Source organism: Lethenteron reissneri, chromosome 41 (assembly GCF_015708825.2).
Source record: "Lethenteron reissneri isolate LAM-NWPU_2019-01 chromosome 41, ASM1570882v1, whole genome shotgun sequence".
In the NCBI taxonomy this organism is placed as follows: Eukaryota; Metazoa; Chordata; class Hyperoartia; order Petromyzontiformes; family Petromyzontidae; genus Lethenteron; species Lethenteron reissneri.
Genome location: NC_083819.1, coordinates 11,506,936 through 11,529,713, shown reverse-complemented (window position 1 = coordinate 11,529,713; position 22,778 = coordinate 11,506,936).

Genomic DNA, 22,778 nt, shown 5'->3' with positions numbered 1-22,778 from the left:
CCTCAAAATGGGTTGCTGGTGGACAGCGAGTCGACTCTGGTTTTCGCCTCCCTCCACTCAGAGCCTACATGGATGACATTACAACATTGACCACCACTGTCCCATGCACCAGGAGACTGCTCAGAAAACTCGAGGAGAACATCAGCTGGGCCCGTATGAAGATTAAACCATCCAAGTCACGCAGCATCTCGATTGTGAAAGGAGTACTCTGTGACCTGAAATTCTTCATCGGAGATGACCAAATCCCAACAGTGTCTGAGCAGCCAGTAAAAAGCCTTGGAAGGTGGTATGATGCAAGCCTGAAGGACAAAGACCAGGTGCAACAGCTGCGCAAAGACATCAGTAGTAGCCTACAGTCCATCGACAACACCCAGCTACCTGGAAAGTTAAAGGCCTGGTGTCTGCAGTTTGGTCTCCTACCCCGGGTGTTGTGGCCCCTAGCAGTGTATGAGGTTCCAATCTCAACAGTGGAGAAGATGGAAAGAGGAGCCACGAGCTACTTAAAGAAGTGGCTCGGAGTTCCACGATGCCTTACCACCATAGGCCTCTATGGAGATGGTGTCCTCAAGCTGCCCCTCACCAGTCTAACCGAGGAATTCAAGTGTGCAAAAACCAGGCTCCAGATGACACTGAATGAATCTCGAGACCCAGTGGTGAGCAACAACGCGCCGACCTTGGCAACTGGGCGCAAATGGAGGCCAGGAAAAGCAGTCCAGGAGGCAACAGCAGCCCTCAGACATGCTGACATTGTGGGTCATGTTCAGCAAGGGAGAGGAGGCCTTGGGCTAACTAGCCGTGCTGCTTGGAGTAAGGCCACTGCACCAGAGCGGCGGAAGATGGTAGTGCAGGAAGTACGCCATCAGGAGGAGGCTGCAAGGTGGGCCAAGGCAGTCTCTCTTGCCAAACAAGGACAGTGGACTCGATGGGACAGTGTGGAGAAGAGGAAGATCAGCTGGAAGGATCTGTGGGCCACGGAAGCGAGGCGGTTGAGCTTCTCCATCAGAGCAACATATGACATCCTTCCAACACCAGTTAATCTTCACCAATGGTATGGTGAAGATCCGGACTGTGCCCTCTGTTCCATGCCAGCCAACTTCAGGCACATTCTCACAGGGTGTAAAACAAGCCTCACCCAAGGACGCTACACTTGGCGTCACAACCAAGTCCTTAAAAACCTTGCGTCCGCCTTGGAGGACAAGCGAGCTGCCACCAACTCCCTACCACCCCCAGCAGCATCACACCCCTTACGGACGACCTTTGTCCGCGAAGGGGCTAAACCACCAAAGAGCGGCTCTACACCAATAGAGCGAGACCAGCTGCGCTTGGCCCGCGACTGGAAAATGCTAGCTGACATTGGCCGGCAACTTGTGTTTCCTCCGGAGATCGCAACCACCACCCTAAGACCTGACGTGGTGCTCTGGTCTCGTTCGCTCAAGAAGGTCTTCATCATTGAGCTCACAGTACCCTGGGAGGACTCAGTAGATGAGGCTTATGAGCGAAAACATCTGCGCTATGCCGATCTAGCTGCGGAAGCACGGCATCATGGCTGGAACACAGAAGTCCGACCAGTGGAGGTGGGCTGCAGAGGTTTTGTGGCAACATCTACAACCAGACTGCTTAGAGACCTGGGAATTAAGGGCCAGAGCCAGCGTTCGGCAATCAAAGCTGTATCGGAGGCGGCAGAAGGCAGCAGTCAGTGGCTCTGGATAAAGAGGAAAGACCCCAGCTGGGCCCCAAAGTGAGAGGGCCAGGAGGTATGCAGTCAACAATGCTTGACTCAGGGAGGAGGACGCCCCTGCCATGCATAGTCCCATGGGATGTTGGCTACCAACAACAAGGCAACTCCTATGACTAATTGGGAATGGGACGCAAGCGTAGGATTGATCACCCTGTCGCTGGCCGCCTTTGGGGAGGGTGTATAGTATGAAAGGCCGAAACACCCTAGGAACCAAAGGGTCACTACTGACGATGCGCTCCCCAAATTTCACCAGGCTCACTGTTCATGAACTCTTGGAAGTGCTTGCACAAAGGATAGTAACATCTCATCCTGTGTTCTTTGGAATCTGGAGATGACTCCTGAAACTCTCCAGGAGAATGGTTTTCAGGCTGATTTTGTGAATCAGTTGGATTTATTTCATTGTGTTCCTCTGAACCCATCAATTTCTCCTTCTTGTTAGAGGCTGATGACAAAACAATATTTGCAGTAGCAGAATCTGTTCTACAGGGTCAATGTCAATGGACCGCCTGGATTAAAGAATTATTTGGATTGCTTCATTTATAGCAAAAGTTATAAACATTGTTGGCGTGGTGCCACAAAACAATACCACTGTTAATAAGGCACTTATTTCACTCTTTCTCTTTGTGAGTTTTGTGTTCGTAAGTCATTTATTTAATGTTGTGCATGAGTGGATTTGTCACCACAACAGGGCAATGACATTCCCTGTGCACGTTTGAAATAGTTTCTGCACTTTTCTTGCACGGTATCCATGCCACAGCCTGTGCCACCCCAGGGGAGCACGACCCACAGGTTTGAGAACCACAGATATGGAGAAACATTTCATATATCTACTTTTATCTACGCGAAGGAACCTTTATCGAGACGTCTGGCCATCGTGAGAGAGAAAGCCTGGAAGGGCATTCTAGAGCTCCCTCTCCTGGAGGCTGCTCTGCCAGCAGTCGCGTGAGCTAGAAATTGCAGGGCTTGCACTTTTACCTTTTTCACATTCAGGAGCAATTTGATGAAAACGTTTTAGAGATACAGTATATTTAAAATGTGGGAAGCCGTTTTGTTCTTCGTTGTTTGCAATGCACGTGTACAATAAAATATACATTGCTAGGCAGCGCAATTCAGTGGGCTAAAGCAACAATCGTGTTCAGGCATTGAGCCCGAATACGATGCCCAATTTTCAGCTGACTTAGACCTGAGGTAAATAGGACACAAACTGACGTTGAACTGTGATCTGCAATCACCATGCATGAGTGTCCCCTTGCAGGGACGACCTTTCCCAACTGCCCTACACCACCACCATGTGCATCAAGGAATCACCGCGCCTGCAGGCCGCGGTGCCGACCATCTCCAGAAGATGAGCAAACCAATCACCTTGTGCGACGGGCGTGTCATCACCACAGGTCCTAGCTCCTAGCCTCCTCGGCTCTGGTCTAACTGCAATGAGCTGAAATCTCTAGCCTCCCACCCCCTCCCACAGATCCTAACGCTTTGCCTACCCTTCGTGCAACCCCATGTTTGTTGTCACTTTTCGCTGGCTCTGTTCACGGGTGTTGCCACATTTTTACAAGTCAGGAGCGCGCTCTAACTCCAAGGCTCATTGGGAGTGGGCAGGCGGTGGAGCGAATGGGGCGGGGAGACGGATGCGAGCGATGGACGAGGGCGCCGGCGAGGAGTTGTGGGTTGGAGTCCCAGTTAATAAAATCTTTCTAGGTTAGAATAACTGTAACAACTACATTACCATACTGTAGTTTACGTATCTTTATTCTTCTGTTAAATGGCTGGTACTTGACTCATGTTGTCCAATCCTGAAGTTCTTTGTGTCACGTACCATCCCTTAAAGTCGCATCGCAGCATCTTTGTTTCTTTGCCTCTTTCACTCCAAATGGACTTCCGGAACAAGGTCTGGAGTCACCGACCCTTGCCCCTTGGCCTATGTGGTTCTATGCTCAGTTTTTCCATGATGGGGAGCTGTGTGACTACACATTTTGGGAAACTTTAGCAACTCCACGTTCATGTGTCTTTGCCTCCCACCCCCTGTGTTGAGCAAACGTACAGGAACCCGAGTTTCCGTCAACATCTACTGTTTGCACAGAAGCCCAGAGTTCTGTAAGGACCCAAAGGTTTGTCTCCAACCTCCGAGTGTGCACGCTCGTTCATTGAACTATCGCAGTGTCGCATGTGTGAACTGCACTCACCTGGTCTCTGCATTTGACCTGCAGGTGCAGATTCAATACATTCGTAGCCCCTACATGAAGATTGTTTTGTCCGTGTTCATATTCCTTCCAGGCTGAAACAAATATAGGCAGAGCATGACAATTTTAGGATATTTTCATGATTTTGAATAACAAATTCAATGCAATTGTGAAGATTTGAAACTTAAGCCGCACTTACAGAGTTATTGAAAATAAGATGAATATTGACTTTGAAGGAAGTAGGCTTGGGCCTGAAAGATGTATTGCCCGATTAATGAGACTGGTGATGCAATTACAGCCAAAGGAGAGAACGTAGTGATGCAGCTCAGCGATAGTGCGTTTGCCGCTTGTTGCATAAGTTATTTTTGTGCTTAGTTTGTTATCCTTCCCCGGACGTCTGATTAGCACGGTTGACTATGTACGGTGAGAAAGAAGTTGAACGTACATACAACATACTTACAAGTTAACGGTTCAAATCCACACATTGACTTACACACACACATATGGACTTACACAAACATATGGACTAACACACACATGGACTAACACACACATATGGACTCACACACATCGACTGACACATTTAGACACACACAGTGACTTACACACTCACATGGAGCCATTCACACACATCGATTAATACACACACAGCGACTGACACACACACATGGACTGACACGCACACTTGGACTTACACACACACATCGACGTACACACACACATCTGGCGTTGCCCGGGCAAAAAATACACAGACGCACATGGACTTACACACACACATGGACCTAAACGCACACACATATGGACTCATACACACACACATCGACTGACACACGCACATTGACTGACACAGCAATCCCCGATGATGCCACAGCTAGAGCAATTTTCTCTCTCTGGCGAACCTTAGCGAGCAGCAGTTTGAAAACAAAGGTCTTCCCAGTACTGGCAGGTGCATCAAGGGAAAAAATACTCCATTTGTAGTCTCAATGTGTTGCAAGGTTTTCGTGAAGGCTTAAATTTGTGTATGCATGAGCTTTGGTTAAATTTTCTCAATAAGTGTACAAAGCCGTAAAGCATAATAGCATATTTAACATTAGATCTCTTGAGCAAGGGCATGCAGGTTGTCCGTGTATGGCGTTGGTATCCCCATAGACGCGAGGTATTTAGCACCAATAGAGTGCAGTTTGTCCTAAAGGAGGATGAGGGCCTGTTTGAAGATGACATCATAAAAGTTGACGTCAAGGTTTGTATTTTGTCATTGAGCTCCGAAGAGGATGTCCTCACTTATGCCCTCTTTGTATTTTTGGCAGATTCCCATGGAGTTAGATGGGCTGCAAACTTGAAGATGTATGCAGAAGAGCAATGTCAGTTGGAAAGGAGACTGACCATCAGAAGCTTCTGTCATAGCTTTATGAAGATTGTGATCATGCGCAATTCTTGCGCGAAGATTGCAAGCGTCCCTATATGTTTGACAGATAACTCCTTCGACTGTTTAGAAGTCTTGGAAAGATTTGTGCATTTTGGCAACATGGAGAAGCATAGGGAGAAAGTAACACTGCTGATTGTTGGAATTAACTGTGTAGACTCGTCCTAAGGCATCTGATTAACCGTCAGCAGCACGTCGCTTCAATTTTTGTTTAGCAGTCCATGTATAATAGAAGGGAACTTAATGGTAGAGGAGGTTGGCAGCAAATGGGTAACTTGGGCACAAAACAAAGAACGCCATACGAGCGGTATCTTGTGGAGCCAGGGCCTGTTGTTGGGCATTTCCTTTGGTGATGTAGATGCGTTGACCATCTTGGAGGTGAAGTGGCAAATGGACGACTGTGGGGGAACGGTCATGGATGGAAAAGCCAAGAATTCAGCAAATGTCCCCATTGTTGCTGATGTATGTTCCTTGAAAAAAAGAGTTTGAGCTCATGCACACTTTGTCCCTCTGTTTTGTAAGGCAAAGAAGACAGGCATGTCAGAGCCTTTGTTGATGTATTGGCAAATATATTTGATGGCTTTTTTTAGAATAGCAGAATTTAAGGTTAAAGTGGGCCTGGCAGATCTTGTATAGGTGAGGGCAGTAGAGAACGATCCACCGGTTGTGAACCTTAATTAGCGAGTTAGTGGCAGGTCTGAGCGTAATTTGAAATCCATCATGCTCAGTAGTTCTGTAACGATATAAACGATAGGCATAATGGGCCGACTGAGTGTTTCAAGTAGTTGCATGGATACCTCTTGGAACACCTGTGGTCTTGCATACATGGCGCATTTGAATAGAACTGGCCACATGGGCCATGGACCATTTGGTTGCAGACCACATAGGAAAAGGGCAGGGTCTTGATAGGTGTGAGGTAGCTCAGCACTGATAAATGTGTAAATGTGACTTGCATGAATTGTTTCCCTCATCCATAGAAAAATGTGAGCATGAGGAAGACGACGTTTTGCCACCCAATGGTGTGCAAGGTACTGCTTGTCTATGCAAAGACGCCGCCTTCGTTGGTCGTAATAAGCATCATGAGGTCATAAACTTTGAGTTTTAAGACCCTCGCTAAGATGTGATGTCTGTCTGGTGGCTTTTGGTTTGTATAAAGGTAAACCTGGATCTCCTTTCATTTGGGATTGCAAGTGAAGGTGATGAAGAGACGGGGCGTGGCATATTGGCTGATGTACATCATGGCATCCTGAGTCTTTTCATGCATGTATCTTGGTGGAGCTGTGAAGGATGAAGGCAAAATAACTAATCAGCGCACGTTGTGACTGTTTGCATCTCCGTTGGCATGGATGGCATCCCAGAGATGAGCATACTGTTCACACGCAGGCGGCTTTGATCAGTTGAATGTAAAGAAGTCGCTCACTCTCAATGTTGGCATACTCATCGACAACATACTGGTGAAAGAGGTTGGCGCACAATAATATGTGGTTTCCTTCTCTGTCCATGATCACGAAGGAATATAACTTTTTTTAGAGGAGACAGTTTTGTGAGGATGTCTTTTTCCTGCAGCTTTGTAATTGGATGAATCTTGACATGGTACCCATCTTGGGCTTGCGACAGGAAAATGTGTTATTGTAGGGCACCGTATGCTCTGTTAGTATCAGGAAATCGTGCGATGGTGTTTTGTTGGTATGGAAGAACAATGTCTCTTTCACAATGTTCCTCACCCACCGGAAGAAAGCAAGGTCAACAATATTTGGGGCATTGAACCTCCCTGCATGCTCCCCGCTTTGGTGAAAAGTAAAGGTGCGGTACAGCAAATAAAAATGGGTGATGTTCCCACCAATGTAACAAAACGATAGACGAAATGCAATGGGCTGTAGCTAAGAAAGTCCAAGGTATTTAGCAGTATAACATATTAATCAGCATCGCAGTACTACGTATGAATAAATAACGTGATGGGAGCAATCGAAGCAATAGAAATGCATAGAAGAAATAAGCTTAAATAAGTGTAAATTAAAGAGCAGCAGTACGCACGGGTAAGTTGAGAAGCAGGCTACAGTCTAGATTATAGACTGCCAGTACGCCGACTCAATGACATATAAGCTTTGCTACAGTCGACATAAAAGATGGCAATACGGGCAGCAGCTGAAAAAGCAGAATACAGTCGACATGAAAGGCTGGCAGTACACTTGATTGAGGTAAAGAAGCAGGCAACAGATAATAGACTGGCATACAATCATAATGGGAAAAAGCAAAATTAGGAGTATAGATAATAGAGTGGCAGTGCACTGACATGAATTAATCAGCAGGCAGCAGGCCACATGACAGACTGGCAGTAGACCGTCGCAGCGCCATAAAAACACACCTAAAAAAGGAAATATCTAGCAATCTAATAATGAGGAATTATTTTTGTGCACATAAACATTATTGTAATATCTGGCAACTTATTAGTTTCATAATAGTAAACAATGAACCTGAGTGCTTATCTGCACACAAACATTTAATAGTAATATCTGGCAACTTATTAGTTTCATAATAATAATAAACAATAAACCTGAGTTCTTATCTGCACAGAAACATTATTATTGTAATATCTGCCAACTTATTAGCTTCATAAGAGTAAAAAATGAACCTGAGTGCTTAGCTGCACACAAACATTATTGTAATATCTGCCAACTTATTAGTTTCATAATAGTAAACAATGAAGCTGAGTTCTTATGTGCACACAAAGATTATTATTGTAATATCTGGCAACGTATTTATTTCATAATAGTAAGTAATGAACCTGGGTTATTATCTGCACACAAACATAATTATTGTAATATTTGTCAACTTATTTGTTTAATAATAGTAAACAATGAACCTGAGTTCTTCACGTAAGAAGCAAGGAAATTTGTACTTACCATAGCCATGGTGAGGCCTTCTCCCATGCGGAGCCCCCGTCCTGGCCTACATTGCTGAGGCGGAGGAGCTGGCACGTTGCCAAGCTGGGGGCTGGGCCGTTACCCCCCTCCCCCCACCATCCCTCCACCCGTGCAACAATAATGCGATCTAAGTACTATAATATTATTATCTACGGACTGTGTAGTATTAACTGCACGCAACGTGTTGGTGGGGGGGGGGCGAAGAGGACATGGCACTGTTAAGAAATATCCGCAGTGTTATATGTATATTTATTGCATGTGAAAAGCGTAAAAGAAAATGTCCCCCGTGAGCTCGACCAAACCCGCATCACTTGGCAGGGTTCACCCCCCCACCCAATTGGCATGAGTTGGTACGGCCAATGTCGCGCAATAAAGAAATAAATATATCTAAATCGCACTAAATCGGTAATTTAACTAATTTAAAGGTGACGGACGTGAAAAAGGAATAGCCTATTCCCACCGTGGGGCATAGGGTGTGCTGTCTGGCAATTTGTTTTAGATATAAACCCCACCGTTTGAGAGTCAAATCCCTCGCAAGCATACGTGCAGAAACTTTTATATATAAAAAGAAGAAAAAAAAAGAAAGAAGAAGACTAGCGGGAAATACATTGCCCGGGCAAAAAATATATTTCTAATCTTCTCTTAAAAACCTTACATCTACATACACTGATACTAAGCTATTGTGAAAGCCCGGTGGGCCGTTTGTCCATTTCTCCATCAACAAAATTATAAGAGGCTTGCACAAGTCCAACAAGTTATAGAAAGTGAGGGGTAAATTGTTGATCTAAAAGGTTTCCGAAAATTGTCAACCCACCTAAAAAAATATCTTTATCCCCGCGTAGGTACCTGCACACCCTACATACAACAGAGGAAGTAGTATCTATTGACTCTGTAGTTGTATCGTCTGACTGTACAATAGTATCTACTGAGACAGTAGTAGCTACTGACTGTTTAGCAGTATTTACTGACCGTAGTGGTATATACTGACTGGTTAAGTATCTACTAACTCTATATAGCAGTATCTACCAACTCGATAGCAGTATCTACTATCACTACAGCAGTGCATACTGACTGTGGTGGTACCTGCTATGATTACAACAGTGCATACTGACTGTGGTGGTACCTGCTATGATTACAGTAGTACATACTAACTGTAGTGGTACCTGCTATGATAACAGCAGTGCATGCTGACTGTGGTGGTACCTGCTATCACTACAGCAGTGCATACCGACTGTGGTGGTACCTGCTATCACTACAGAAGTGCATAACTACTGAGGAGGTGCCTGCTATCACTACAGCAGTGCATACTGACTGTGGTGGAATCTGCTATCACTGCAGCAGTGCATACTGACTGTGGTGATATCCTTATATTGCTACAGCAGTGCATACCGACTGTGGTGGTACCTGCTTTAACTACAGCAGTGCATACCAAATTTGGTCGTGCCTCCTTTTACTCCAGCAGTGCATACCGACTGTGTTGGTACCTGCTATGATGACAGCAGTGAATACCGACCAATCGCCTCCTGCCGCGAGGAACTCTTTAACCTGAGGTAATCTGCGAGCACGTTCGGTTAATCTTTTCCCGTCCGTAGCAGCGACTGCCGCATCGTGCGTATCACGCTTGTTTTGTAAAATGGCGGACTTCGTCCATGCCTCCCCCGTGCCACCTGTAATGGCGGCCTCCGGCTGCGCGTCCTTCCTGCCACGTGTAATGGCGGCCATCGTGCTTGTGGACGTTCCGGCCAGTACGTCAACCCCCGGCTCCTGGTTGGTTCTTCCCGGCGATGTCAATGCAGTGCGACCCGCTATCGTAGTTTCTGTCACGAGCGTCACCAACTGCATGACAACCACCGACACCATCCGCCAGCCGTCTCCGGGCTGCTGGTGCAGAGTGGCTGCTCCCGGTTCCTCTGTGCCTGGCGCAGCTAACTCACTTGCCGTGGCTTCAATAATCGGGATCGCAGTTCCCGGGGCTGGTAGGAGGTCTTGGGTCGCTTTTACATCATCGTCAGAAGACGCCACAGGTGCGTTACATTTCTTCTGATGCTTAGACATATTTCCTTCTTCGCTGTCTAGCACTAAACTATGTTTTCAACCACTTCTGACTCCAATGCAATGAGCGACTTCCACGACACGTCGTATAGAGGGTACTTCTTCTTTATTACTCACACTGGGCATAACACAGGCCAACGCTGGTTCATCCTCCCATTGAATATACTCTAGGCCAGGGGTCCTCAAACTTTTTAAACAGGGGGCCAGTTCACTGTCCCTCAGACCGTTGGAGGGCCGGACTATAGTTAAAAAAAAACTATGAACAAATTCCTATGCATACTGCATATATCTTATTTTGAAGTGAAGAAACAAAACGGGAACAAATACAATATTTAAAATGAAGAACAAGTAAAGTTAAATCAACAAACTTGCCAGTATTTCAATGGGAGCTATGGGCCTGCTTTTGGATAATGAGATGGTCAATGTCCGGTTCCATATTTGTCACTGCTAGTCGTAACAAGTGATGCAAGTGTGCATCCGTTAGTCTAGATCTGGTTGGAGATTTCAAATGTTTCATTCTGAAAAAAGTCTGTTCACAGACATAAGTGCTGCCAAAGATGGTTGCCATTTTGAGTGCATGGTTCCTGAGATGAGGATATGTCTCAGAGGGGAGAGATGCATAGAAATTATGAAGGCTGCTTGACTTGAATGCGTCTTTCAGAGAGTCACAATTCTGCAGTTCAGCCAGTTCCATTTGGTAAATTGTATCCACATTTTCAATGTCAATAGAAAATGGGTTATGGAAAAGCTGTATGTCCTGTTCATGGAGATGAAGCTCTTTAAATCTAAATTGGAACTCCTTATGCAATTTTTCCAATGAATCCACACATGTTTTGTTTGGGAATGCAACCAATGGTTTTTCTGCTAACAGATTTTGAGTTGTGGGGAGATGGCAGAAGTTTTCCTCCTTCACTTGTTTGATGAGGAGGCCTAATTTTATTTCAAATGCTTTGACATGTGATTGCATATCACAGATGAGCTTCCCCTTTCCTTGAAGTTGCACATTGAAACTGTTGAGTAGCTCTGTTACATATGTCAGAAAGGCAAGGTGCCATTTCCATTCTGCATCATTGAGCTCTGGTACTTCTTTGTTTTTTGAAAGCAGAAAAGCTGTAATCTGTGGAAGTAAGTCATAGAAACGTTTCAAAACTCTCCCTCGACTCAGCCAACGGACTTCTGTGTGGTACAAAACATCTTCATAGTCAACATTTAGCTCAGACAGAAATTCCTGAAATTGTCTGTGGTTTAGTGCATGAGCTCTAATGAAGTTAACAAAAGATACCACAATTTTCATAACAGAGTTCCACTTCAGTGATTTACTACACAGCGCTTGTTGGTGGATGAGGCAGTGTATGGCTATTGGATGAGAATGGTTATGTTTGTCCATCTCTTGGTTAATGCGAGCAATTACTCCTTTCTTAGACCCCACCATGCTAGGAGCACCATCAGTTGTCACACTGGCTAGTTTAGCCCAGTTCAGCTCCAAACCATTCACAGTTTGGCAAACCTTTTCATAGATATCCTCTCCTGTAGTTGTTCCTTTGATGCTTTGCAGTGCAGCAAGCTCTTCTGTGACTTCGAAAGTCATTCGTCCCACGAATAAAAATTATAAGTTGTGCAGAATCACGAACATCATTGCTTTCGTCGAGTGCCAACGAAAAATAGGAAAGTTTTTTTTGTGGAGTTTTGCAAATGCTGATGCAAATTGTCTCCCATTTCTTCAATCCTCCGTGTAATTGTAGGTCCTGAAAGACTCACTGTACTAAATAAATCGGCCTTCTCTGGACACATCTCTTTGGCAACAGAAAGAAGGCATTCTTTAACAAATTCTCCCTCCACGAATGGTCTGCCAGTGCACGCTATTAGCTTGGCAACTTGAAAACTTGCTCGCAGTGATGAAATATTTAGCTGCTTCTGCTTCACAAAAGTATTTTGCTGAGTTGTTAATGTATTTTTCAGTTTTAATATTTTATCTTTTCTCACTTCTCCGACCAAACAATCATATTTATCTTTATGTTGAGTTTCATAGTGTCGACGTAAATTGTATTCTTTGAACACAGACACTATATTTTGGCATATCAGACACACAGCTCTTTCCTTGTACTGCATGAAAAAGTAATCATAAGTCCACTGTTCTTTGAATATCCTACACTCCGAGTAAATTTTTCTCTTTCTTGATATCATTGTTTCCTAGGGAGTCAAAATTGCTATTAGTAAAATACCAATATATATACAGCGCTACAAAAACAATATACCAGCAATAACTTTGCCCACACAGAAACATACAGACTGTACTGCCCATCAATGCAGTCTGATTGGGGGGAACTCCGCCCCCTCTCACTCTTCCACCAATGACCGTCCTTCTCATGCAGAAAAAAAGTAACAGACAGGCAAAAACACCCGGCGGGCCGGATAAATGTCCTCGGCGGGCCGCATGTGGCCCGCGGGCCGTCGTTTGAGGACCCCTGCTCTAGGCGATAACACCTCTCCTGGCTACACACACAGCCGATCGTTCAGCATGGTCAGTTGTTATCTCTGTGACCGTACCCGGGAATCCCTTCCCAGGCCAGCAGGTGTCACCCTGTCATGTCAGCAGGTGTCACCCTGTCATTACACATGTATGTTGATTTCCTGTTGAGGTGCAATTGCTTTTTCGCTTCCAACGCGGTACAGTGTACTATTATTTTGATTCAGTTGTTACCATTCACGGGTCTCACTGGGCAGCCAAGGAAACCAGTTAATGGTTTCAATAGTAATAATGAAATCGATGACGTGCACAATACTTCACAGACATAAATTACTGTGACTGAGGCACACAGCACATGCTCCGGTGTCACGAAAATCAAGCAAAAGAGGTGCGTTTCAAATTAAAAGGTCAGGGACTTTAAGATTAAACTCGGTGAATATTCAGTAGCAGCGTCAAAGAAGATGACCGTGTGGGCTGCCACAGAGAGATGACGCCTGGCAGTGACTGTGGTCCTGCCCCCCGGTGTAGAGAGGAGGTTGTGAGTCATGCTGCTACTGCTATGGAGAGTTCCACCGTGAACTGTTGGGTGGTAGGAGAGTGAAGAGAGAGACGGAGGAAGGCCGAGAATAGAGGCAGGAGGCGATGTTGTAGACAACCCTGCTGATGGCGACGATGGAAGCCAGTGCAGGGAGTGGAGGGAGGCGAGGGAATCGGGCCGCGTTGATAGGGATAGAGGACAATGCAGGCGAGATGGTTTTGAAACCGTTGGGAGTTTCTTGAGGTCACTCAATGAAGAGCAAGCAAGGACGCAGTTGCGGTAGTCGAGGGCAGACCTGACTGTGTTGCAGGTGAGGGTGTTGGGGATCGATCATTGGACGTAAAATGAAGTGGTACGAGCAAGATCTGATAATGTGGTTTGTGAAGGATAAGTAGGAGTTGAGAGTGGCGCCGAGGAACTTGATGTGGTCTGAGAAATGAATAATGGAGCTCAGCGATTAAATGCACGCAGGAAGCATGGAGGTGGCGAGTTGCTGTCTAGTGCCGATCAGGGTGGTTTCAGATTTGTAGGCATCCAGGGAGAGATCGTGGGCCTAGAGCCACTGGTGCAAGGTGGCGGCAGTAGTGGTGGTGGTGGTAGTAGTGGTGGTAGTAGTGGCAGCAGTGGTGGCGGTGGTGGTGTTGGCGGCGGTGCTGGTGGAAGTGGTGGCGGCAGCGGTGGTGGAAGTGGTGGCGGCGGTGGTGGCGCGGGGGGCGGGGGCACTCCGTGAGCCCCTCAAATACATATTTTTCATTGCAATCAACTGAGATGAACTTGCAACAATGTGGAAGACTCAAAGGTCAACCCTCTGGTAAACATGTTATTTTAATGTTTTACTTACTCCATGACAGAAGGCGCTGAGTAGCTTAGAGATTAGAGTGCTGAGCTGGCATTCTATAGTCAGTGAGATTCCGCAACACCCCACCGTTGAGGCTGACGAACCAACGATGCTTGACGTGGCCAAAGTTGTTAAGCAGATGAAAGAGAACAAAGGCAGTGGGCCAGACCAGATACCTGCTGTGATTTACAAACATGGAGGACAACACCTGCACTTCCTAATGGCCAGGATCTGGAATGACGAAGACCTTCTCAACGAACTGACAGATGCCATCATTGTCACCATCTTCAAGAAAAGTGACAAGTCAGACCGTGGCAACTACAGAGGAATCTCTCTCCTTGCCACCTCTGGAAAAATCCTTCCAAGAATTCTACTAAACAGACTTCTACCCCTTGGTAAAATACTCCTTCCTGAATCCCAGAGTGGCCTCCGACCTGGCAGGGGAACTTCAGACATGATCTTCTCAGCCAGTCACATTCAAGAGAAGTGCCAGGAGCAGACTACCACTGTAGATGGCCTTTTTCAATCTGAGTAAAGCTTTCGACTCTGTTAATCGTGAAGCACTATGGAGAATCCCAACAAAATTTCTAAACATCCTCCGTCTTCTGCATGATGGTATGAAGGCTGCCATCCTATCAGGTGGTGAAACCACAGAGTTAATCAAGGTAAGAACCGGTGTGAAGCAAGGGTGCATTATTGCACCAACTTTTTTCTCTATCTTCCCGGTGGGAATGCTTCACCTGACAGAGGGAAAAATTCCCTGAGGCATGCATATCACATATAGGACAGACGGGAATATATTCCACATCAACCGTTTCAGAGCCAAGTCGAGAACCTCAATCACATTCCAATATGTAGATGATGCCCAAGTCAGTGCTTGCTCAGAAGCTAACCCTCAGGCCATCGTCAAGCTTACAGCAGGATGGGTTTAACACTCATTACCAGAAAAAAAATGATCCTCCTCCAACAAGCTCCGAGAACACACCTACCACCCACAAAAATCACTACAGCCAATGCAATACTAGAAAATATTCCCAGTTTCCCATACTTAGGCAGCCATCTCTCAGGCTATGTCTAAATTGATGATGAAATCTGACATCGGATTGCTATAGCTAGTGCTGCCTTTCCCAAGATTAAGAACAGAGGCTTTGAAGACCATGACATTACCACCAAGACCAAAGTGTTTGTTTATAATGCTGTTATCATTCCTACCCTGTTATACGGTGCAGAAACCTGGGCCTCCTATTGCAAACACGTAAAATCCCTCAAAGTGTCATCAACGCTGCATCAGGAAAATACTAAACATCAGCAGAGAGGAAAGACAAACTAACATAATTGTCCTGGAGCGATCCAACTCATCCAGTACAGAAGCCACCATCATGAAACACGAACTCAGATGGGCAGGTCACCTCGTCATGGTGAATGACTCAAGGCTTCCTAAGCAAATCTTCTAGTCCCAGCTCAGGGATGGATCCAGTGCCCCTGGAGGTCAAAAAAAGCACTTTCATCACAACCTTAAAACACACCTTAAGCAAAGCCATATAGACCCAAACAACTAAGAAATGTATGCCTTTGATAGAGCATCATGGAGGGCCAAAATCAACAATGAAACTATCACTTTGAGGCCGAACAAAGAGCATTGATAGCCGGGAAAAGAGCACGCTTCAAAGTACATACACATACACCGGACACAAAAACAACACGTCTGAGTTCCAGGATGAACTGTCAATGTCCCCACTGCATCAAGATTTGCAGGTCTTGGATCATCCTGTTCAGCCACCTCCGGACCCATGGCCAGCCAGGCCCACCTCACAACCCAGACAAGTGACACCTGGAGTGTAATTATACTCAACTACGAGGGTTCCTAGAAGGAAAATAACAAATCCGCAATACAAGGCCCATCTGGAGTGGTTGAGGGGGAGATGGTGGGGGGCAAAAGGAGGGAGGCGATAAGGGGATGGTGCAAGAAGGCAAATAAGAGAGTTGTTTGGGGAGTAAGAGTTCCCTGCGCTGCACTGCCCGTGTAAGGATACGTGTTGTCCTGGCGCCGGAGATGCAGGACCAGCATTACCATTCCGCTCGGTCCAGCAACTAGCTGCTTCAGGTGAAACTCTATCAACACTGTCCTCCATTCACCCTTGGTTCCGCTCGAAACTCCTGGATCTCCCGGCATCCCATCATCTTGCCTGGGGTCAGGAAATCCCGCCTCCTCCCTCTGATGTGGATTCGCAGTTTGGATGGGCAAAGCAGTTCTGAGTGCAGCTCATCCCTGTTCAACAGGTCACTTTGCAGGGGAAAAAGTAGATTCCTCTTTTTCGAGTCTTCCAGGGTAAGGTCAGGGACTATGAGAACCCGGTTTCCCTCTATTTGAGTACCTTTACCCCTTTAAATTCTTGCCATCCTTAGCGCATCCGCAGCACCATGTTGATTAGAGAAGAGAATTAACAGAGGACAGAGTCACGGGTTGCCTGTATACATGGAGCCTTGTCCCTTTTTCCTTCCAACCCAGTAGGCCTGAATGATCCAGTCTGAATGTATATTTTGGTGGACTGGAGTCTTGGGGTTAGCTAGCACAGAAGGTAGGTAGGTGCTTTCTGATGTAGTTGAGGACTCCTAGGGAAACTGTGACCTCCCCGCTCTGTGACACCAAAGAGCTTGAGTTTGTTTTCTTGGCTCTCGTTAGCTGAATGCAACCTCTAGCTCCTTGAGTTTGGCGTTACGTGTTTGCTGAACTCCCCCTGTTCCTCTAGTGCCACCTGGAAAGATGCCATCATGGAATCTTGTTTCTCCATTCTCTCGCTGATGCCACTTAACTTTTTGTTGAGGACTTGGAATATGTGGGTATTTTCCTCCGTAAGTTGACTAATCTTTCGGGTATATTGGGAAAGTTTATTGACTTTGTTGAGAAGAGCTTGTAGCATCCCACGAGTTCCAGAGGGGTCTCGGGTCTTTCCATTATTGGGTAGGTGAGTGGAGAAAATGCCTTAGATTTTTTGCAGCAGGGCTCTTCCCGCCAATGAGCACGTGGAGTGTGGGGCAGACTAGCACAGGCCTCGGCTTCAGTTTCACGAAGCATGTCCGAATCCAGAAGTCCAGGTTTGCTGTGCAGAGGGGAAGGCATATTTAAAGTCCAGGTTGATCCTCTGGTGCTGTGAGGCTAAAGAATAGGGTAAGTGAAAAAAGCAAAACAAAAAGCGGTTTGTAACCTAATATATTGAGTCGAAGAGGTCCGTTTGGGCGCTTCTCACTCACAAAATGCATTAAAAGATACATGGGGATCGTTTGTCTTTGTCTTTCACTTGCATTAAACAGGACAAATGGGAGAAGAGGATCAAGACATGTTTGAGGACATCAGCCTCATGATGCTGGACAGCAACATGAAGCGTGCCTTCAGCTATCTCAGCAGCTGGCAGACGGACAAGTGACCCGCGGGGCATGCGGCAGGGGCTCGCAGGCCTCGACATTGGCATTCAGCTCCTGGACGCGTGGCTGTTGCCATTGTGCATTGCAATAGAGCATGAAAGAAAGTGCCAATGTTAAAAGCACTTGTGCAATCAAGACACTTCTCACATGTGCAGCACGCAACTATGCTGTAGCTGTCATGCCCAGCTAGGCCTGGCTACGTCCGGGATAACTCGCAGTTAACCACCATCATCAGCTCGACGTCTCAGATGCAACTGGCCCATTGTGAGTTTTATTCCCTGTGCCTCTGACCAGTCCATGATCATAGTGATTGCATAATACAGAATGACCTTGGCAAAGTGTGATGCATGACCTTACACTAAACCATTAAGATGTTTCTACTCACTGCACAGGCATCCACATGCCCCAGTCTCATGGCCCAAGGTGGTTCCGGAGTCGCCGCATGCTCAGCCCCGGCTTCCACATGGAGATTCTGAAGCCCTACGTGTCTCTCATGGTGTAGAGCACTCGAGTGCTCATGGTAAACTCACGCAGTTGTAACCCCCACGACACGTCGTAGAGAGGGTACTTCTTTTTTATTTCTCACACTGGGCACAACACAGGACAACACTGGTTCTTCCTCCCACTGAAAATACTCTAGGCAATAACACCTCTACTGGCTACCTGCACAGCCGATCACTCGGCGTGGTCGGTTGTTACCTCTGTGGCCATACCCGTGAATCCCTTCCCAGGCCAGCAGGTGTCACTCTGTCATGTCAGCAGGTGCACCCTGTCATTACACATGTATGTTGATTTCCTGTTGAGGTGCAATTGCTTTTTCGCTTCCAACGTGGTACAGAGTACTATTATTTTGATTCAGTTGTTACCATTCACGAGTCTCACTGGACCAGTTAATGGTTTCAATAGTAATAATGAAATCGACACCATGCACAATACTTCACAGACATTATAAATTAACGTGATTGAGGCACACAGCCATGCTCGGTGTCACTCGAAAATCAAGTGAAAGAGGTGAGTTTCAAATTAAAAGGTCAGGGACTTTAAGATTAAACTCTGTGAATTTTCAGTAGCAGCGTGGACGAAGATGACCACGTGGGCTGCCGCAGAGAGATGACACCTGTCAGTGACGGTTGTCCTGCCCCCCGGTGTAGAGAGGAGGTTGTGAGTCGCTCTGCTACTGCTGTGCAGAGTTCCACCATGAGCTCTTGGGTGGTAGGATAGTGAAGAGAAATACGGAGAAAGGCTGAGAATAGAGGCAGGAGGCGATGTTGCAGACAAATCTGCTGATGGCGACGATGGAAGCCAGTGGAGGGAGTGGAGGGAGGCGAGGGAATCGGGCCACAGTGATAGGGATAGAGGCCAATGCAGGCGAGATGGTTTTGAAACCGTTGGGAGGTTCTTGAGGTAATTCAATGAAGAGCAAGTGGTAGTCGAGGGCAGACCTGACTGTGCTGCAGGTGAGGGTGTTGGGGATTGATCATTGGAAGTAAAATTAAGTGGTATGAGCAAGATCTGATCATGTCGTTTGTGTGGGATAAGTAGGAGTTGAGAGTGGCGCCGAGGAACTTGATGTGGTCTGAGAAATGAATAATGGAGCTCAGCGATTAAATGCACGCAGGAAGCATGGAGGTGGCGAGTTGCTGTCTAGTGCCGATCAGAGTGGTTTCAGATTTTATAGTCATCCAGGGAGAGATCGTGGGCCTAGTGCCACTGGTGCAAGGTGACGGCAGTAGTGGCGGTGGTGGTAGTAGTGGTGGTAGTAGTGGCACCAGTGGTGGCGGTGGTGGTGTTGGCGGCGGTGCTGGTGGAAGTGGTGGTGGCAGCGGTGGTGGAAGTGGTGGCGGCGGTGGTGGCACGGGGGCGCGGGGGGCACTCCGGGAGCCTCTTAAAAACAGATTTTTCATTGCAATCAACTGAGATGAACTTGCAGCAATGTGGAAGACTCAAAGGTCAAACTTTTGGTTAACATGTTCTTTTAATGTTTTACTTACTCCATGACAGAAGGCGCTGAGTAGCTTAGAGATTAGAGTGCTGAGCTGGCATTCAATAGTCAGTGAGATTCCGCAACACCCCACCATTGAGGCTGACGAACCAACGATGCTTGACGTGGCCAAAGCTGTCAAGCAGATGAAAGAGAACAACGCCAGTGGGCCAGACCAGATACCTGCTGTGATTTACAAACATGGAGGACAACACCTGCACTCCCTCATGGCCAGGATCTGGAATGATGCAGACCTTCTCAACGGAATGAAATATCCCATCATTGCCACCATCTTCAAGAAAAGTAACAAGTCAGACTGTGGCAACTACAGAAGCATCTCTCTCCTTGCCACCTCTGGAAAAATACTTCCAAGAATTCTACTAAACAGACTTCTACCCCATTGCTAAAATACTCCTTCCTGAATACCAGAGTGGCCTACGACCTGGCAGGGGAACTTCAGACATGATCTTCTCAGCCCGTCAAATCCAAGAGAAGTGCCAGGAGCAGACCACCACTGTACATGGCCTTTTTCAATCTGAATAAAGCTTTCGACTCTGTTAATCGTGAAGTACTATGGATAATCCTTATGAGAAATGGCTGCATGATGGTATGAAGGATGTCATCCTATCAGGTGGTGAAACCACAGAGTTAATCAAGGAAAGAACCAGTGTGAAGCAAGGGTGCATTATTGCACCAACTATTTTCTCTATCTTCCCGGTGGGAATGCTTCACCTGACAGAGGGCAGACTCCCCTGAGGCATGCATATCACATATCGGACAGACGGGAACATTTTCCACATCAACCGTTTCAGAGCCAAGTCGAGAACCTCAATCACATTTGTTCTGCCTCACGGCAGGGGCTTTGCCTCACGGCAGATGGGGGGGGGGAGGGGGCGTATGTACACAGGAATTGCCTGTTTTTGATGCAAATTTTGGTCACGTGATCAGGAAGTTGCAATTTAAGATTCCCGCTCAACTACGCGGGCGTTGGCCATTACACACGTAATTCAAGATGGCGGCACACATCGCGTCCCAGTGATGCCAGCCGCAGTTGTCCATTGTGGGATTTTAAGAAGCATTGTCTGTGAGTTCGTTTATGTTCTTATAATATTGGCAATGCTGTTATAATGTTAGAATGACCGTTATAATGATGTAAATGCCTTTATAATGCTGTTAAATTGTTATGATAAATACGAGGCCGAGTTAACAACGAAGCCTGCAACTTTCCTTATTGTGAATGTTACTTGTAATTGAATAAGTCGAGTCAAACTTTTACCCAAGTAACTATATTGCTATCCTGAGAGCAAGGATGACGAAATACTCATCCACAATTTAGTGTTATGTGTAATACTGTACATTTGGGGTGCAGTGTGATGAATACACAATGTGCCTTTATGTAACACATCAGCTTATGCTCTTGTATAGTTATTCAGTGGTAATGTAGGGGTCTGGTCCATCCAGGGTCTATTGTTGAGAAACTTGTTATCTAAGACAATGTTCTGATGCTGTGGTGTTCATTCATTGTGTTGGTGTTTCCAGGTTATAACAGATGCTGTATCTGTGCTGTTTTCTCATCAGTTTTACCTCGTTAAATTCAATAAATGACGTTTGGAGTCGGACGTTCATCCTGGCTCTGAGGGTTTATTGGACACGAGGTTAACTACTCAGCTAGCGGTGCAACGCAGCGCACAGCGAGGCCGAGACAACATTCCAATATGTACTGTAGATGATGCCCAAGTCAGTGCCTACTCAGAAGCTAACCTTCAGGCCATCGTCAAGCTTACAGCAGGATGAATCTAACACTCATTACCAGCAAAACAAAGATCTTCTTCCAACAAGCTCTGGGAGCACACCTACCACCTACCAAAATCACCACTAACAATGCAATATTAGAAAATATTTCCAGTTAACCGTACTTAGGCAGCCATCTCTCCAGCAATGTCCTAATTGATGATGAAATCCAACATCGGATTGCTCTAGCTAGTGCTGCCTTTCCCAAGCTTAAGAACAGGGCTTTGAAGACCACGACATTACCACTAAGCCCAAAGTGTTTGTTTACAATGCTGTTATCATTCCTACCCTGTTATCCCTCAAAGTGTCATCAACGCTGCCACAGGAAAATACTAAACATCAGCAGAGAAGAAAGACAAACTAACATAATTGTCCTGGATCGATACAACTCATCCAGTACAGAAGCCACCATCATGAAACACGAACTCAGATGGGCAGGTCACCTCGTCAGGGTAAATTGCTCAAGGCTTCCTAAGCAAATCTTCTATTCCCAGCTCAGGGATGGATCCAGTGCCCCTGGAGGTCAAAAGAAGCATTTCATCACAACCTTAAAACACACCTCAAGCAAAGCCATATAGACCCAAACAACTAGGGAATCTATGCCCTTGATAGACCATCATGGAGGGCCAAAATCAACAATGGAACTCGACACTTTGAGGCCGAACAAAGAGCATTGATAGCCGGGAAAAGAGCACGCTTCAAAGTACATACACATACACCGGACACAGAAGCAACACGTCTGTGTTCCAGGATGAACTGTCCCTGACCCCACTGAATCAAGATCTGCAGGTCTTGGATCATCCTGTTCAGCCACCTCCGGACCCATGGCCAGCCAGGCCCACCTCACAACCTGGACAAGTGACACCTGGAGGGATCCTAGAAGGAAAATAACAAAGCCACAATACAAGGCCCATCTGGAGTGGTTGAGGGGGAGGTGGTGGGGGGCATAAGGAGGGAGGAGAGAAGGGGATGGTGCAAGAAGGCAAATAAGAGAGTTATTTAGGGAGTAAGAGTTCCCTGTGCTGCACTGCCCGTGTAAGGATACGCGTTGTCCCGGCGCCGGAGATGCAGGGCCAGCATTACCACGCCGCTCTGTCCAGTGACCAGCTGCTTCAGGTGGGACTCTATCGACACTGCCCTCCATTCACCTTTGGTCCTGGTCGAAACTCCTGGATCTCCCGGCACCCCATCATCTTGCCTGGGGTCAGGAAATCCCACCTCCTCCCTCTGATGTGGATCCGCAGTTTTGATGGGCAAAGCAGTTCTGAGTGCAGCCCATCCCTGTTCAACAGGCCACTTTGCAGGGGAAAATGTAGGTTCCTCTTTTTCGAACCCGGTTTCCCTCTATTTGAGTACCTTTACCCCTTTAAATTCTTGCCATCCTTATCGCATCCGCAGCACCATGTTGATTAGAGAAGAT